The sequence below is a fragment of the Coenobita brevimanus genome, chromosome 67 (assembly GCF_032717465.1).
Source record: "Coenobita brevimanus isolate Jiangsu-jjx chromosome 67, ASM3271746v2, whole genome shotgun sequence".
Lineage (NCBI taxonomy): Eukaryota > Metazoa > Arthropoda > Malacostraca > Decapoda > Coenobitidae > Coenobita > Coenobita brevimanus.
Window position 1 is genome coordinate 17127126 of NC_137020.1, and position 16317 is coordinate 17143442.

The 16317-nt window shown below is 41.7% G+C and overlaps 1 pseudogene; it reads right to left on the minus strand.

The window, feature by feature from the left end:
- Nucleotides 1-15824, minus strand: part of LOC145405569 (cytochrome c oxidase subunit 1-like) — a 34937-nt pseudogene extending 19113 nt beyond the window's left edge.
- Nucleotides 15825-16317: the final 493 nt, after the last annotated feature.

Consider the following 16317-nt stretch of genomic DNA (forward strand, 5'->3'; position numbering starts at 1 on the left):
CCTTTGATTTATTGTCGTCAAAAACAATAGATCAACCAAGGGACTGACTGACAACCCTTCCATCATTTGTGATCTAAAAAAAAAAAAAAAAGATCAAACTTATTTCAATAATGTTTACACAAAGACACACACTGGTTGAACTTTGACCTTGTCCTGTGACCTACATCTTTCCATGATTCCTTTCGAAATTGGTTGGCTTTTTTTCTTGCCATACCCTCAGACATTCCACAAAGTTTTGTTTAAATCAGATCAAGACATTGTTAAGGTTGACCTTGTCATGTGACCTTGACATTAGACACATTGTTCTCAGTTACAAAAAGTGAACTCTCTGGCTGGGCATCAATCATTTCATCAAATGTGGTTTAAAAGCTGATCAAAACTGTATGAGAAATCTAGTACATTACAGCTTGATATCGCACATACAGTACTTACCTTGTCAGTGACAGACGAAGTTAAAAGATGTGTGTTAGAAGTTTGCTGAGGCTAACCTGTATCAGAGAGGTCCCGTTCCATCATTCTCTTTACAACGTCTCGTGCGAACAGGACGTGGTCTCCCCTTCATACAAGTGTGTCCACCAAGGGAACCATTTCGTTGGCCTGGACTGTCTAGAAGCGATCCTGCTGATCTAATCCTGTGCCTGCTGTAGAGTCCCGTATACATCTTCTTAGGAAGAGACTTTGACTGGTGTTTTGAGTAAAGGATACCGACAGCTTCCAAACAGTACTAGGTAGAATTACTAGAATCATAGCATAGGTGAGTAAATGGCGATCTTCAAAATGGCCACCACCAGCGTCTTTCAGGACCACAAAGGCTTACAATTGATGATAGAAATGTAGTACCTGGAAGACTATTATTGGGTTTTCAGGCACGGTCGAAACGATTTTGCCTATAGGAAATCAATATGACCTTGCTTAGTACCCGAAATCCAAGATGGCCACCATCCAGACCCTCCCCAAACAAAAGTCGTGTATCTTTTGAAAGAAACTTCGTGACTGGATGATATTTATGTTACAATAGCACCTTTAGTGATTCTATATCACCACATCTGAAACCCAAAATTCAAGATGGCCACAAATAAGTAATGAAAACATAAGTATAGAAAAGTACTTATTCAAAGACATTTCCCAGTCATACAGATATAAATACTATGTGAAGCTCATTTCACGATCATATGACTTAATCTTGGCATTTTCACTTATTTTGACAAACTGACTTCTGTTTATGACAAAAAATTACGCTTTTGATATCCTCCGTTTTGCACAAACATCACATCGAGCCACACTGACAAATGATTAGCATTCTTTGGGGTAATGGATTCAGGCATTTTTCAGAGAGTATTGTGTCACTGTCTTTCACCCATTCGCATTTGGTAGGGTCTGTGGCAGGGTGGGTAACATCAAACAGGCATAGAACATTACAGACAGAGAAAAATGGTTTCTTGATGTGGCCATGAATTGCACTTGAAGTTCGTGGCAGGGCTTCCAACGATTTTGGTGTCGGAGCTCGCAGTTGGACTTCCACCCGGAGCTGGTTGAATGTTCGCGATTCGGGTTTGCTCTTCGCGCCAGCCCACATCCGAATGAGATACTCCTCAGCTTTCATCAAGATCATGTCAGTGAGAGTGTCAGACTGCAAAATCAGTTAAGTAATGCACTGGATCACATGACAGAAAGGCGTGTTTGGTACCTATCTGACACACTGCATCATCTCCAGTCACTATATGTGCCTTTAAGACTTTAGATTGGCTAGTCCTACTCTCAGCTAATCTGCAAGAGTGTGTAGTGGTATATGATGCCGTCGCTCACAGGTGCTGAACTCTACCCACAATTCCTGGGGGCCTCGCTCTCAAAAATATTGAACATGATGAAGAAGACGTGCTACTGTGTCTGTGTTATTGGAAACTACTAGCAGCCGGCTACTTCCCCGATCCAGCTCCCATGCACAGTGCATCACTATGTGATCAGCGGCTTTTTTCACATCACATGTCGGCATGTCAATAGGTTCTGTAGTTTCAGAAGGCAATTGGGTGGACGGCCTTCCAAAGTGGAGAAACTCTGCTGACACAACACTGTCATCTGTGACGCATCCACCAAGCACAACATTCAACTTCACCATCTCAGGAGTCGAGATGAAATCGCGACCGAGATGCTATAGCATAGTTTTATTGACCGAGGAGGTCCACAACTTGCTCATTTGTTGGGGTATTGGGATACCTGCAGTGACCTCAGTGAGGTCAACGGATTCAACTCCAATGGCACGACGTAGCCTTTCTCCACCCTTAACACATGACTTTAAGTTGCTGTCAAACACGATATAGAGGCTGGACCCGGAATAAATAGAGTGGCCCGCTGATAGCACACAATTTATTGCACTTTCGAATGTTTCAAATGAAGCTAAGTTTGGAAAGGAACGTATTTTCGACATGAGGTCCAATATAACGGATGCATCTAAAGACAGGAAAGTGGAACTCGTCGCCTGTTAAGCTCTTCTCCAAGTCTGCAATGAGTGAACTTTTGTCAGTCTTGGAAGGAAGATCGCCTTCAAACAGAGATGAAACAGGCAGGATATCATGGGCATAAGTAGATTCAAGTTCCATGCCTCACTCTTTCACAATATCCATGTTGCACTGAGCTGCTGCTATCATTTTCGATGTCACAGCAGAAGTTGCACTCACATCAGTGGATGGTTTGCTGTGAAGTTGGGGTAATTTCCTCTTCGATGTAGTAGTAGAGAGTTTTTTGGTCTTGTCAACAAACCTCTCTCTCTCTCCGGAATTCTCTTACCAGTTGATCCCCATTCACCTGCACTTGGAGCAGCCAGACGGCCAATTCATCCAATGCCAGTTGCTTAGTGACTAGATTGTGCAGTTTGATGGCAGGAGCCTAGATGATGTAAGGGTTATCCCTCTCTTACGCAAAGCCCAGGAGCTTTGAGACATTTTCATTAAGCTGACAAGCTTTTCGTCCAGTAAGTTCATGATGAACCCTCTCCGATTCACTATTATTCATCGACACATCATTCATAGTATCCCTGAAGTTGTTTGACATGAGAAAAATTTTGTGGAAAATGAGTTGCCACTCGATCACGACTCTCAAACGTCTTGTTTGGCCAACAATGCCACCAGCTCTTTTTGATGCCCTGTGGGTGGATTGTTCTAGCTTCATATCCGGTGCAACAGCATTAATGTAACTTTCAACTCGATCCTTCACGACAAACTGACTATGCATGAACCGCTGAAAAACATCCGGATGAGTTGCTTCTAAGGCTTTCGTGGATTCAAGGTAGAACATGCCATAGCGAAAGTAATTGATGCAGCCGCTCTCTTAGAAGACTGGCAGAGAAGCTTCCACGGAAGCTATAAGTAGAGGGAAATTTCCTTCTCGATCTGATGCAACCGCATGCTTGATAGGAGCAGCCATCTGTTGAAACACTTGCAGGTTATGACACACCTCAGATTCTGCACAGCATTCTTCCAAGAAACACTAAAATTGTTCAGGGAGATTTGATGACTGGTCAAATAGTTCTGCGAACTTCTCAGTGCGTCTCTCCTTTGCACATGGAGCTCTCTGTACTTTGTGTGCACATTCTATGAATTCGTCATTGATACTACGATCATTCTGCACCAACCACTCCCAGAATGCCTTTCATGCCAAGGAGATCTGATACCATCATGATTCCATGGAAGGAACGTATGTAATGACTTCCTTCAAAAACCGAGTTCAAGCACTTAAAAAAAAAAAATGACAGTAATATCCAGAGAGTACTGCTATATTCCAGCTATATCGTAAATTCGACAATTTTCTTGTTAGCAACGGAATTTTTGAAGACGGACATCTTGAACTCTGAGTATGAAATGTTTTGATATCGAATCAGTAAAGGTACTATCGTGTCGGCAGTGCCTGAAAGCCACATAATTAGCATAAAAATAATACAGTCACGATGTTTCTTTCAAAATATACACTTTTTTTGTTCGAGGACGGTCTGGATGGAGGCCACCTTGGATTTCGGGTACTGTGTACAAAGGAGTACAAAGGAAAACAAACAGCAACAGAACTTTATGGTCCTTTCGAGGCTGTTTGGTACAGAGTAGACTATGACTACAAGATCTAACTCTACATGCTGAAGGATAAGGATAGTAAAGCAAGAAGGCTCCCCCCGCCTCCAAACCCTCCAGCCAAAACTGGCAAGAAAAAGTGAGAAAAACTACCATGCAGCATGGAAAAACTGACATGGAAATTTCATAGGAAAGACTGAAAAGGAAAACTACATTCTATAATACATTATCTATAAGCTACCAGTATGAATAACCTGAAAGAGAAAGTAGCAAAGTACAATGAGTAATCGAATAAACAAATAACTAATGCATGTCGCTGTATGGATACATTGAATTGACGGGGCATCTGCGGACACAGTGTGGAAATTGCACAGTGCACAATGAGGATATTCAGGGGTGGTGTGGTAGCCTTGCCTGGCGCTATTAAGGTAGGCAGCAGTCAATCAGGCCCCAGCTCCATTAATTCCACTGAGACTAGGAACTTTCCCATGCAGGCCACGCAAACAAGTCACCTCTTGAAGCAGTGACCCCTGGTACATTAAAAAAATCCCGATCGTGGTCACGTAACTAACAGGGACCCTCAGTGATCCACAGCCCATCACAGGCCGAAAGTATGAGTAGTGACTGTTAACTCAGGGCTATCTGTGCATATCCTAGTCTGTGCATATACTATATTTGCATTTAATATATTCATCTAGGCTCTAAAAAACTAAAATAAAATAAAACAGAAAATTATACATACACAAGTGCTTTATTCAGGAGTAAACATATTAAGCTGGGGGTTGGATGCCAAATACTTATCCAGGCGACCTTTAAAGGTTTGTACTGTATTACAATCTATTACGTTGGAGGATAGTTTATTCCATATATTTACAACTCTATTGAAGAAGAAATGCTTATCTTCCTGCGACTGGAATCGTCTGCCAATTATTTTATTCCCATTGCCTCTAGTCTAGTTCGAGTGATCAACTGTGAAGTATTTATCGACAGCCATGTTATCATGTCCTTTGAATATCTTGAATACTTGAATTAAACCTCCTTGTATCCTCCGTTTTGTTAGGGTAAAGAGATTCAGGGCTTCTAAACGTTCCTCGTACGGTTTATTTCACAATCTAGGTATCATCTTTTATCATCCTTCGCTGCACTCTTTCAAGCTTTTCAATATCCTTTTTATAATATGGTGACCAAAACTGAACGCAATACTCTAAGTGTGGGAATTATACAAAGGGAGGACGATATTGTCGGATTTATATTCAAATGCTCTGCCTATGAACCCAATCAATTTGTTGGCTTTTTTCACGGCTTCTGTACATTGTTTGCTTGGTTTCAAATCATTTGTTATTATAACTCCTAAGTCTTTTTCATGGTTTACCCTATGAAGCTGGACATTATTCATGCTATAACTTCCTCTTACATTTTTACTGCCAATGTTTAACACTTTGCATTTATTAATATTGAAATCCATTTGCCAGACTTGGGCCCAGTTAAACAGTTGATCAAGATCTCTCTGAATTGCTTGTTTTTGCAGTGCTGTATCTGTTCTGTTACCAATTTTAGTATTATCAGCAAATTTTGAAATCTTACAACACAAACCTTCGTCAATATCATTCACATATATTAAGAAAAGAATAGGACCTAACACTGAACCCTGCGGCACTTCACTTGTAACGTTTATCCAGTCTGACTCTTTTCCATTTATTAAAACTCTTTGTTTTCGTCCGGTGAGCCAATCTTCTACCCACCCGAGAACACTGCCACTGAAACCAATTGCCTTTAGCTTCTGAAGGAGTCTTTTGTGTGGAACTTAGTCAAAAGCCTTTTGAAAATCGAAGTAGACCACATCAACAGATTTAGTCTCGTCATACATGTTCAGTATATCATTGAAAAAGTCCAGCAGATTCGTGAGGCATGAGCGATTATTACGAAAACCATGTTGCGAATCTTTTATGAGATTGTTTCTAAATGTTTTACAAACTTGTCTCTGACAATAGTTTGAAGCAATTTGCAAACCACCGATGTTAAACTAATTGAGCGGTAGTTTTCTGGTTGGGCTCTGTTGCTCTTTTTGAATATTGGGGTTACGTTAGCAAGCTTCCATTCATGTGGCACCTTACTACTCTTAAGTGATAAGTTAAAAAGTTCAGCTAAAGGCTTTGATATTTCATTCTGTAGTTCCTTCAATACACGTGGTGATATTTTGTCCGGTCCTGGTGCTTTATTCACTTTTAATCTGTTTATTGCAAGCAGTACATCGCAATCGCTGACTGTAATGTCAGTGATTATGTTGCCCTCTTCTATAACAATGGGGGAAACAGTAGCAATTGTATGTATATTTTCTGTTGTAAATACTGACGCGAAGAAAGTATTGAGAATTTTCGCCATCATAGTTTCATCATCAGTGTGCTCTCCGTTATCTGTGACTAAGGGACCGATTGATGGAGTTATTACCTTTTTGCTTCTTATGTAGCTGAAAAATTCTTTGGGATTTGATTTACTGATACTTGGAATATGTCTCAAGATTTTTCTTACCGCATTTAATTAATTTTTTGGCTTTTCGTCGAAGGGCATCGTATTCATTTTTATCACTTTGACTCTTTGTGGTATTATAATTCTTATATGCAAGATTTTTTGCTTCTAGACAATGTTTAATGTTGGAGTTCCACCATTTGGGTTTAGAATTTTTAGTGGGCCTTCTGTTGCGCATAGGAATACATAATTTGATGACACTGTTGAGAGTTTCTGTAAAGTAACTCCACGCGTCATTGATATCTAAAGTTTCGACAATGGGATGCCAGTCAGCTGCACCTGCAATTGCCTTTAATTTCTTAAAATTTGCTCTCTTAAAGTCGGGCACTTTCTCACAACTGGCCTTGACACTGTCTTCACTGAATTTAATGTAAAATGTAACTATGCGATGATCACTTGTACTAAATTCTTCTCCTACAATAACATTACTCACTACATTTTCTGATGTAGCTAAGACAAGATCTAGGATGTTAGCTCCACTTTTCGGATAATTTACAAATTGATACAAAGAACTTTCTTGCAAATTTGTATAGGTCTGACCCTGTGTGTGAGGATAGTGCTTCTCCCCATTTTGGAAATGGTAAATTAAAGTCACCAAATATTACAGTACTTTGAATACAAGATAGTTCGGCAATTTGATTGTAGATATCATTATCAATGTTGAGTGGCTGACAAAGACAAGTCATATTGATTTCCTATAGGAACCATCGTGTTGGCCGTGCCTGAAAACCTCATAATAGTCTTCCAGGAATAATTTCTAATAGAAACTGTAAGCCTTTTTAGTCCTGAAAAACCCTGGTGGTGGCCATTTTGAAAACAGCCATTTTCTCACTTATGCTATGATTGTAGCAATTCCACTAATACTGTTTTGAAGCTGGCGGTATCCTTTAATCAAATCACCAGTCAAAGGCTCTTCCTAAGAAGAAGTATACGGGTCTCTACAACAGGGCCTGGACTAATCCATGTTGCCAATATCACTTAACACACCACTCTCGGCGGTCTGGAACACGTCAACATTGTGGGGTCATGCATACCCTAGTGATGTACAGGAAAATTTTACCATACACAGGTATACTGGCCCATTTTTGCCTATTTTCAGTACAGTATTGGTGACTGTGGAAACAACAGAAAAGAAAATGAATGCTGGCGTTCTGACTTTTATGTGGAAAAATAATCGGATTATTACCCTGACGCCAGACAATTTGATCAAGGTTAGAGAAGACTACTGGAACTGTAAGGGATAGATAGAGCCTCTGCTCACAGTCTGAGGACTTTCCTAAAAAGAGCCATAAGATCTAACAAAAACAAGGATATGAAATAAGTCTTTGAGTTATTTTGATGGTCCACTCGGATCAGGAGATGGAAAAATTTAGTTATACCTTAGTCTTCATCCAAGAAAGTGTACAGCTGACTGCATATGAACCTAGGATGCATCATTATGTAGCAGAGGTCTATCACTAGGTACACTTGACAACCTGGACGTATTTTCGTGTTTGTTGGTTCCATGAATAGAGTTGTGAAATATTTAGTGAAATGACCAAGTAACTGTGATGTATGAACGTTGGAAACTGTAGGAAAACTCTTTCACTCAGACACTGTACCAGGGTCGTATGTGACCAGAATGTTAACTGTATGTAGAGTCGTTTGAAGGCAGAATCATAGGAGAAAATAGATATAGAGAGGGTGGAGAAATGTGTGTTGCTGCTTGGAATATGAGATCAGCTGGACGTGGTAAAGAATGTACTGAAGTGACGATTGCTTAATGATTGCACTGAATCTAATGCTTGCGTTGTCTTGAGTGAAGTGTTCCCAGTCTGTCTGCATGTTAGTTTTCTTCTCTTTTCCTTGTGTAGTTTCACTTTAAACGTGCGTTATGTGATGATGGGGACATGTTGTAATGAGGGATAATGTAAGTTTGTACGGCCAATGAAAAGGTGTGGAAAGTGATGTCAGAGGAAGAGTCTGTCTCATTGCGCCTTCGTGGTGGTCATGCTGGATGTGGTAATTGCTTAGGATTATTAAAATTCAAGCTGTCATAGAACTGGGATACCACTGTTGTCCTTGCAGCTGCGTGTTTAGCCATGAGGGTTCTTTTGCATTTATATATCCAGAAGTTATTTCATCAAGGGTGAATTATAGTGTGCATGTTGGGGGCACTCATTGACTAAAAAAAACCCACCCCAGCCATCTCTGGGACAAGCCCAGGGTTCTTTCTAGACGAGCAACTCACACACTTGCACCTACTATGAACCGTCTGAGGCTTTGTAACCAACCAGTTATGTTTCCATGCATTTCATCATGTTAAACAAATACTTGCCAGAATGATGATAATTATACTTTATAATGTTCTGTGTGAACTCCATGAATTGCCGTCGAAAAGTTGGAAAGGATTGATGGATCAGAGCTTGAAAGTGTACAGATAATACTTAAAGCATCTGAATACCTGCTCGAGATTCACAGCATTGAGTAGGTGCAGTTGTGGTTGGAGGAGAAACGGTCTCATAGGTCTTATCATTCATCATCCTGGTTTTGAATAATGATGTCTGTAAAATAATATATCTGTCATTTTCAGTTAAGGTGAAAGTATCTTGAGATGATTAATTACTAATGCAATTCTTGTTCACGCAGCCTCATTTGTCCTTTGATCGTGAGAGTCTGTTCATTCCGACAAGGAGAGTTTGTCTTCATCCCTGTTTGTTTATTTGTTTCTTTGTTAGCAGGATTACTCAAAAACTAAAAGAGAGAATTGGACCAAATTTAGTTGGCAGATAGCCCATGTCCCAGGGAAAAATCAGTTAACTGATTACAAATTCAAGGCCCATTTAAACAAAGTTTCCTAGAAGGGTTAAGAATACTTCAGTTGGAATGTCTTTAGTTTACTCTTAACTCGCGGTATTCTGACGTAGTCGTGTTCACAATAACACTTATTACTAAATACTACACTTAGCAGGCGATTCAGTCTGGACAACTCACGGCGGTATCTCAACTTGCCTTAAGAATTCTTAGCTTAGTAACAAGGCCATTTTAGGAGATTTCAATGTTCATCACCACCTTTTGGTCTCCTCTCCTTTCACTGATCCACGTGGTGAACAAGCCTACATATTTTCTATCCTTAATGACCTAGAGCAGCTTGTACAGCACCCTACCTGTATCTCAAACCGCTTGGAGAGACCTCCAGCATACTTGACCTCTTCCTTACAACTAATACTTCTGCTTACACTGTTAATCTTTTCTCTCCATTGGGCTCCTCCGATCACAACCTTATCACCTTAACCTGTCCTATCACTCCAGTACAGCCTGTGGACCCTCCAAAGAAACGTCATCTGTGGCATTTTTTTGATGATGTGGATTGGGAGGCCCTCAGGCGATACTTTTTTAATTTTCCCTGGAATGATTATTGCTTCCATGGCCGGGAGCCATGTGGGTGTGCCTTATGCATTACGGAGGTTATTCTTTCAGGCATGGAAGCATATATTCCTTTCTCGTATCCTTTGTCTAATGCAAGAAATCCTTGGTTTAATCACGCTCGTTCTAATGCTGTCCGCAACAAGGAGAGGGCCTACAAAAGGTACCGGAGCCAACCCACCCCTGAATCACATCATCTTTACGTTTCTGCCCAGAATCGTGCTAAGTCTGTTCCTCGCTCTGCTAAAAATTATTTCATCCGCACTAAATGCTCTCAACTCTCTAACACGAATTCTTCCAGCTCCTTCTGGTACCATGCCAAAAACCTTTCTAACAACTTTACCTGATCATCCTTCCCTCCTCTTTTCTACTCTGATGGTTCTGTAGCTATTCCTTCTACTGATAAAGCAGATCTCTTCACTCAGACTTTCTCCTCCAATTCCACCTTAGACGATTCCGGTGCTGTTCTTCCATCACTTCCCCCCTCTGACTTCCTCATGGCTGACATTAAAATTTCTTCAGCTGACATATTTGCTGCCATCACTGGCCTCAATACTAACAAGGCATGTTGGCCTGATGGAGTCCCTCCTGTTGTTCTCAAGAACTGTGCTTCTGTGCTTACACCTTGCCTAGGCAAACCCTTTCGCATTTGTCTGTCAAATTGTACCTTTCCTTCTTGCTGGAAGTTAGCTCTCATTCAGCCAGTCCAAAAGAAGGGTGACCATTCCCAACCCTCTAACTATCATCCAATTGAAGAGAGAACCTGTATTTTTACACAGGTCGTAGTGTAGTGGTATGCTGCCTGGCTCTCACCTGAGAGTCCCGGTATCATCCAATTGCTTTAACATCCTGTTTTTCAAAAGTTTTCGAGTCATTTCTTAATAGAAAAATTTTAAGGCATCTTTCCTATCACAACCTTCTTTTTGATCATCAGTATGGGTTCCATCAGGGACGCTCCACTGGCGATCTTCTCACCTTCAGACTAATGATCATCCTCCATTCGGGACTTTGGCGAAAGGTTTGCCATTGCACTTGACATCTCAATGGCTTTCAATTGAATCTGGCATAAATCTTTAATTTACAAACTGCCCTCATACGGTTTCTATCCTTCTATCTGTGCCTTTATTGCTAGCTTCCTTTCTGGTCGTTCTATAGCCGCTGTTGTAGACGGCCATCGTTCTTCTCCTAGATCTATCAACAGTGATGTTCCTCAGGGCTCTGTCCTATCACCAACTCTCTTCCTTTTATTCATCAATGACCTTCTAAGATGTACATCTAACCCTGTCCACTCATACGCTGATGACTCCACCCTTCACCTTTCCATTCGGTTCCCGCAACGCCCATCTCAGCAGTTTCTTCAACAAACTAGGGATGAGGCTATGGCACACGTAATGTCTTACTTGGCTCGTATATCTCTGACTGGGGTAAAAATAATATTGTTGTTTTTAATGCATCTAAAACTCAGTTCTAACACCTATCAACCCGACAAAATCTTCCACTGGTATACCCACTAATGTTTAATAATATTCAGCTTAATCCTGCATCATCCTTGAACATGCTTGGGGTTTCATTTACTCGGGACTTATCTTGGAAAGATCATATTGCATCTCTTGTAAAATCTGCTTCCAAGAGATCAGGTGTTCTTAGCCGACTCCATTCCTTTTTTACCCCTTTACAATTGTTGAGTCTATACAGGGGTTTTATCCGCCCCTGTGTGGAGTACAACTCTCGTGTGTGGGGAGGCTCCCCACATACAGCTCTTCTCAAGAGGGTGGAGTCAAAGGCTTTTCGTCTCATTAACTCTCCTCCTCTTACTGACTCCCTTCAACCTCTGTCTCTTCGTTACACTGTTTTATCTTCATCTTTTTTCTATCGCTACTTCAATGGTAACTGCTACTCTGAACTTTCTGCATGCATTCCTCCACCTCTGCAAAGGGCACGTAGCACCTGTCCAGCAGCAAACTCTCATCCCTTTTCTGTCCAACTCTCTAATGCAAGAGTTAACCGTTACTCCCAGTCCTTCATTTATGTATCAGGTCAACTCTGGAACTGTCTCCCTCTGTCTGTACTTCCTGCTTCCTATGATCTCCAGTCTATCAAACGCAGTGTGTCCAGTCATCTCGAAATGATCGGACCTTGAATTTGGCTCTCTCTTGTATTTTGTTTTTTTCTTGGAGGGAACTGTAAAATTGCGGGCTCATGGCCTTTGGTTCCTTCTTCCTTGCATTTAAAAAAAAACAATTCAGGGTGCATCGAGTGAAAGCTCCAGCCTGAATAATTTTATATGTCAGTGATTTGAATAATGTCGTAGACCCTGTACATCCCTGGGTAGATCACTAATTACCGCCATCATTCTTTCGTCCTCTGCCCTTTTCTTTATGCGTGTTCTATCTCCCTTATTTATTTCCGATATTATATTTCTTACTTTGAGGTTTACATTCCATTCCATTAATAGTTCTATTAACTTCTCCCATTTTATACTGCCGTAAGCCTTTGTATAATATATTGATATTACAAGTAGTTTTTTTTTTTTTTTAAGATATTTCAATCAGTATCATAATGTATATAAAGTGTTTTCTATCCTCAAACCCTCTGTAAACCCTGCCTGTGTTTCATCCTCCATGTTAATCTTTTTTCATATATTCTTCAATGCCTTTCCTTGCAGATGCCATCAACAATTTATATCCATATTATGTTACATCCGCGTCCCACACTGCCACAGGCTCCAACAGCAGTAGTTCAGTACAGGAAAGACGTTGCCCAGTGGGTTGTTCTTCCTATGGTCAGCATTTAGGAGTACAGTACACAAGATCAGCTGAGGTGAAAATAAACAATGGCTCTTTAGAGCTCACTGTCTTTTTTTTTTTTCCAAGTAATTCCACTTAATGCTTTTTAACTTCACTGTTCTCACAAGCACTGGAGCTATACAAACTTTACTAAGTGCTATTACACATAATGCTTGACAACACATCTCTGTTATTACAAGTTCTGATGATGTACAAACTTCAATAACACGTTACTGTTTGCCACTGTTTTCACAAGTACCAAAAATATACAATCTTCACTGACACTGCACTACACTCAAACTGAACTGAAAACCGACTGAACTCGTTCTAGTCTCTTATCCATCCTTATATAGGCTACTTCTCCAACATTCCAGGATGTGCTGGTCCTGCATCAGCCCCTAGCAACAACAGTTACCAACTAGGAGACATCAAAACATGCCAGAGTTGTTTTACATTACATAACACTCAACAGCATTTACCACACGAACTTCAATCACATAATTTAACAAACAATCACTTAAATAAAACATTATAAAGAAAAAGTAGCAAAAAAATTAATGTTCATTCATTCATTCATTCATTGCCAGACGCCATGTATCCCAAACGGGGTGGCCAAGGGCTTAGAGTTAATTGTTTTACAGGGAGGGGCACTAATCCTCCACCAACCCATGTACAATTTATAAAATAACTACTCTCACAAACAGTAGGCAAACTGGCAACTGACTCTTACCGGAACTAGCTACCATAAACATCAGGAAATGTCGAGAAAAATATCGGCTACCTAACTGGCAAATCTCGCTTCTTAACACTACCCCCTCCCTAGTTCTTTGTCGTCCCGACAAAACTACATAGTATATCCTATACAAACATAAACCTTATTCCTATTGAAACATCTAACTATACACAAAATAATTCTTCAACTTGTCAGGTATTCTTCTATGCTGTTTCCAACGATGTCCTTGTTCCTCCACACAGTCCACTAATCCTGGAAGGTCTTGGTCCTCTTCCTGATTTGCTTCTTCTCTTGGGGAACTGTCGGCTGCGGGCGAGCACAATTCCTCAGAGATGTCCCAGCTGTACTGTCCTGGCCCGTGGTACTGCCACAGGCGGTTCACGTGTACCACCCTTGGGCGAGATTTCCTGCCTCCCTGAATGTGATACATTATGTCTCATAGGCGGTCCAACACAGTGTAAGGCTGTCCCATAGGCTTTGCTGCTTCGGTGACTCTCCCTTCTTTCTCTGAGGATTGTATAACCAAACTTGGCCACCATCCTTGAAGCTCACCTCACTTGCTTTGGCATCATACTTACACTTCATCACCTCTCCTGAAAAATTGAGCGCTCCTCACACTTGATGATGTACCTCAGCCAGCCTTTCCTGAAGGTGCTTCACATAGCAGGTGGTGTCTGTAGGCAGATCTTCACCAGGTGGTCTTGCCATTAACAAGTCAATGGGTAAATGTAACTAGTGGTCCAACATCAGTTTTGCAGGAGTGTATCCAGTAGACTCATGGGATGCAGACTGATATGCCATCAGCAATGCAGGTAATTTTTTGTCCCATTCTGTTTTCCATCAACGCAGTAATTGGCCAGTTCTTGTCCCAGGGCCCAGTTGAATTTCTCCACCATCCTATCTGACTGTGGCCTTAGAGGGGTCGTCCCGGTCTTCTTGATTCCCAGTAACTTGCAGCACTCACAGAACACCGCAGACTCGAAGTTCCTGCCCTGGTCTGAATGTAGCTCTTGTGGCATCCCTAAATGACAGAAAAAAATAACCAACACCTGTGCAACAGTCGCAGCCTTTTGATCTAGGATAACATAGGCTTCTGGCTACGTTGTGAAGTAGTCCCTGGCGACACATACCAGCTTCCTCTCTCAGTGGGTGGCAAAGGTCCAGTAATGTCCATTGTGACTCCTTCCATCGGTGCACCCACTTGGTACAGCTGGAGAGGGGCGCAACCACGTTTCTTGGGTCCCTTCTTGGCACAGCACACATCACAGGCCCGACACCACTCTTCAACATCTTGACGCATGCCAGTCCAGTAGAACCTCTGTCACAGCTGGCTTAGAATTTCCTTCACTCTCAGGTGCCCACTAGTGATCTGGTTATGGGACTCATCCAAGATCTCGGACCTCATCTTCTTCGGAACCACCAGTTGCCAATACTTGCTGAGGCCATTGGGTTTATGCTCCAGTACTACGCTGTTCAAATGAAGAAGGTCCAACTGACTCCAGTAACTCCTGTTCACAGGGCTTAACCTGGAAACCTCTTCCCATGATGGTCGCACTGTTCTCAGCTGCAGCCACTCTAGCATTGGTTGTAAATCTGCACCCTTTTCAGGTCTTCATCTGACACTGGCCCTGTCACTGCAGTATGGCTGCATTTTTTCCTATGAGTCCCAGTCCTACTACCCTGCATGTCGTCTGTTCTTCCATCTTCTCACACACTATTCATCAAGGTTCTCCTGCATTTCCTCAGTGTCAGGGCTTCTTGGGAAAAATAAGCTGGTTGTTGCCTCTCGTCACCAGCCTGCACTAATTTACCCTCATCCTTCTCAGCTGGACACTCATTGTTGAAGTGTTTCACCTCATCACATGTCCAACAGCCATTTGCTGCAATTGAAGATTTCCTTGCACTGCTCTATTCTTCCTCCTTCTTCCATTTGTGACAGTCCACCTTCCCGTGTTCCAGCTTCCCGCAGAACCAGCAACTTCCTCTGATTTTCTGTTCTCTCTTCCACTTGCTGCAATCCATTTTGCGATTTCCTGGCTTTTCACAGTACCAGCATCATCCTTCAAAATTTTCCACTTCCCGTACCTACGCCTTTCTAGCCTTGAATTCTGCACTATGACCTGCCTGAAAGGTGGATGTACTGGACCTGACATAGGACTTAGATTCAAGAGCCCTGGCTAGTGCTTCTTGCAAGCTTCTTGGTTGTGCCTGCTCCACTTCGACTTTCAACTCTGCACTATCAAGAGCATCGATGGACTGGACCCTCAGTAGAATAGCCAACAGGTTAGGTGCTGCTCCAGGGTAGGCCTTGTATGTCATACTCTCCAGGTCATGAGCAAGCTGCTGTAGGGATTCTCCTCGAGCCCATACACAGCTCTGGAATCTTGCTCTATAAACCTCAGTCTGGTACACCTCCAGACAGAAATTCGTGATACAGGGTAATCTGCCACCAGAGGTCAGGTTAATCGCACACGTCAAACCCCCCTAACTCCCCCTCCTTACCTCCACCAAAACACTGATTTGTTAGGCGGATGGATGGGAGATATTAAGCTTCGTTCACTCTCACGTCTTGCCGCATGTAATGTTACTTACATTTATCTTACTATTAGGTGTATTATCAAGTGCATAGGTCCACCTTCAGTTCCATGAGAAGTGATTATATCGACGTTTTAGCAGATTTCAATACAATGACCTTAATGTATAGAGTCTGGTTTCCAAATAGTTATCCAACGTGTTCTAAGCGATAGACTAAAATCCAAGTAACAGTTACAAGTTATATGGCCAGATAAGTCCCTCTCTTGCCTTGTCATGT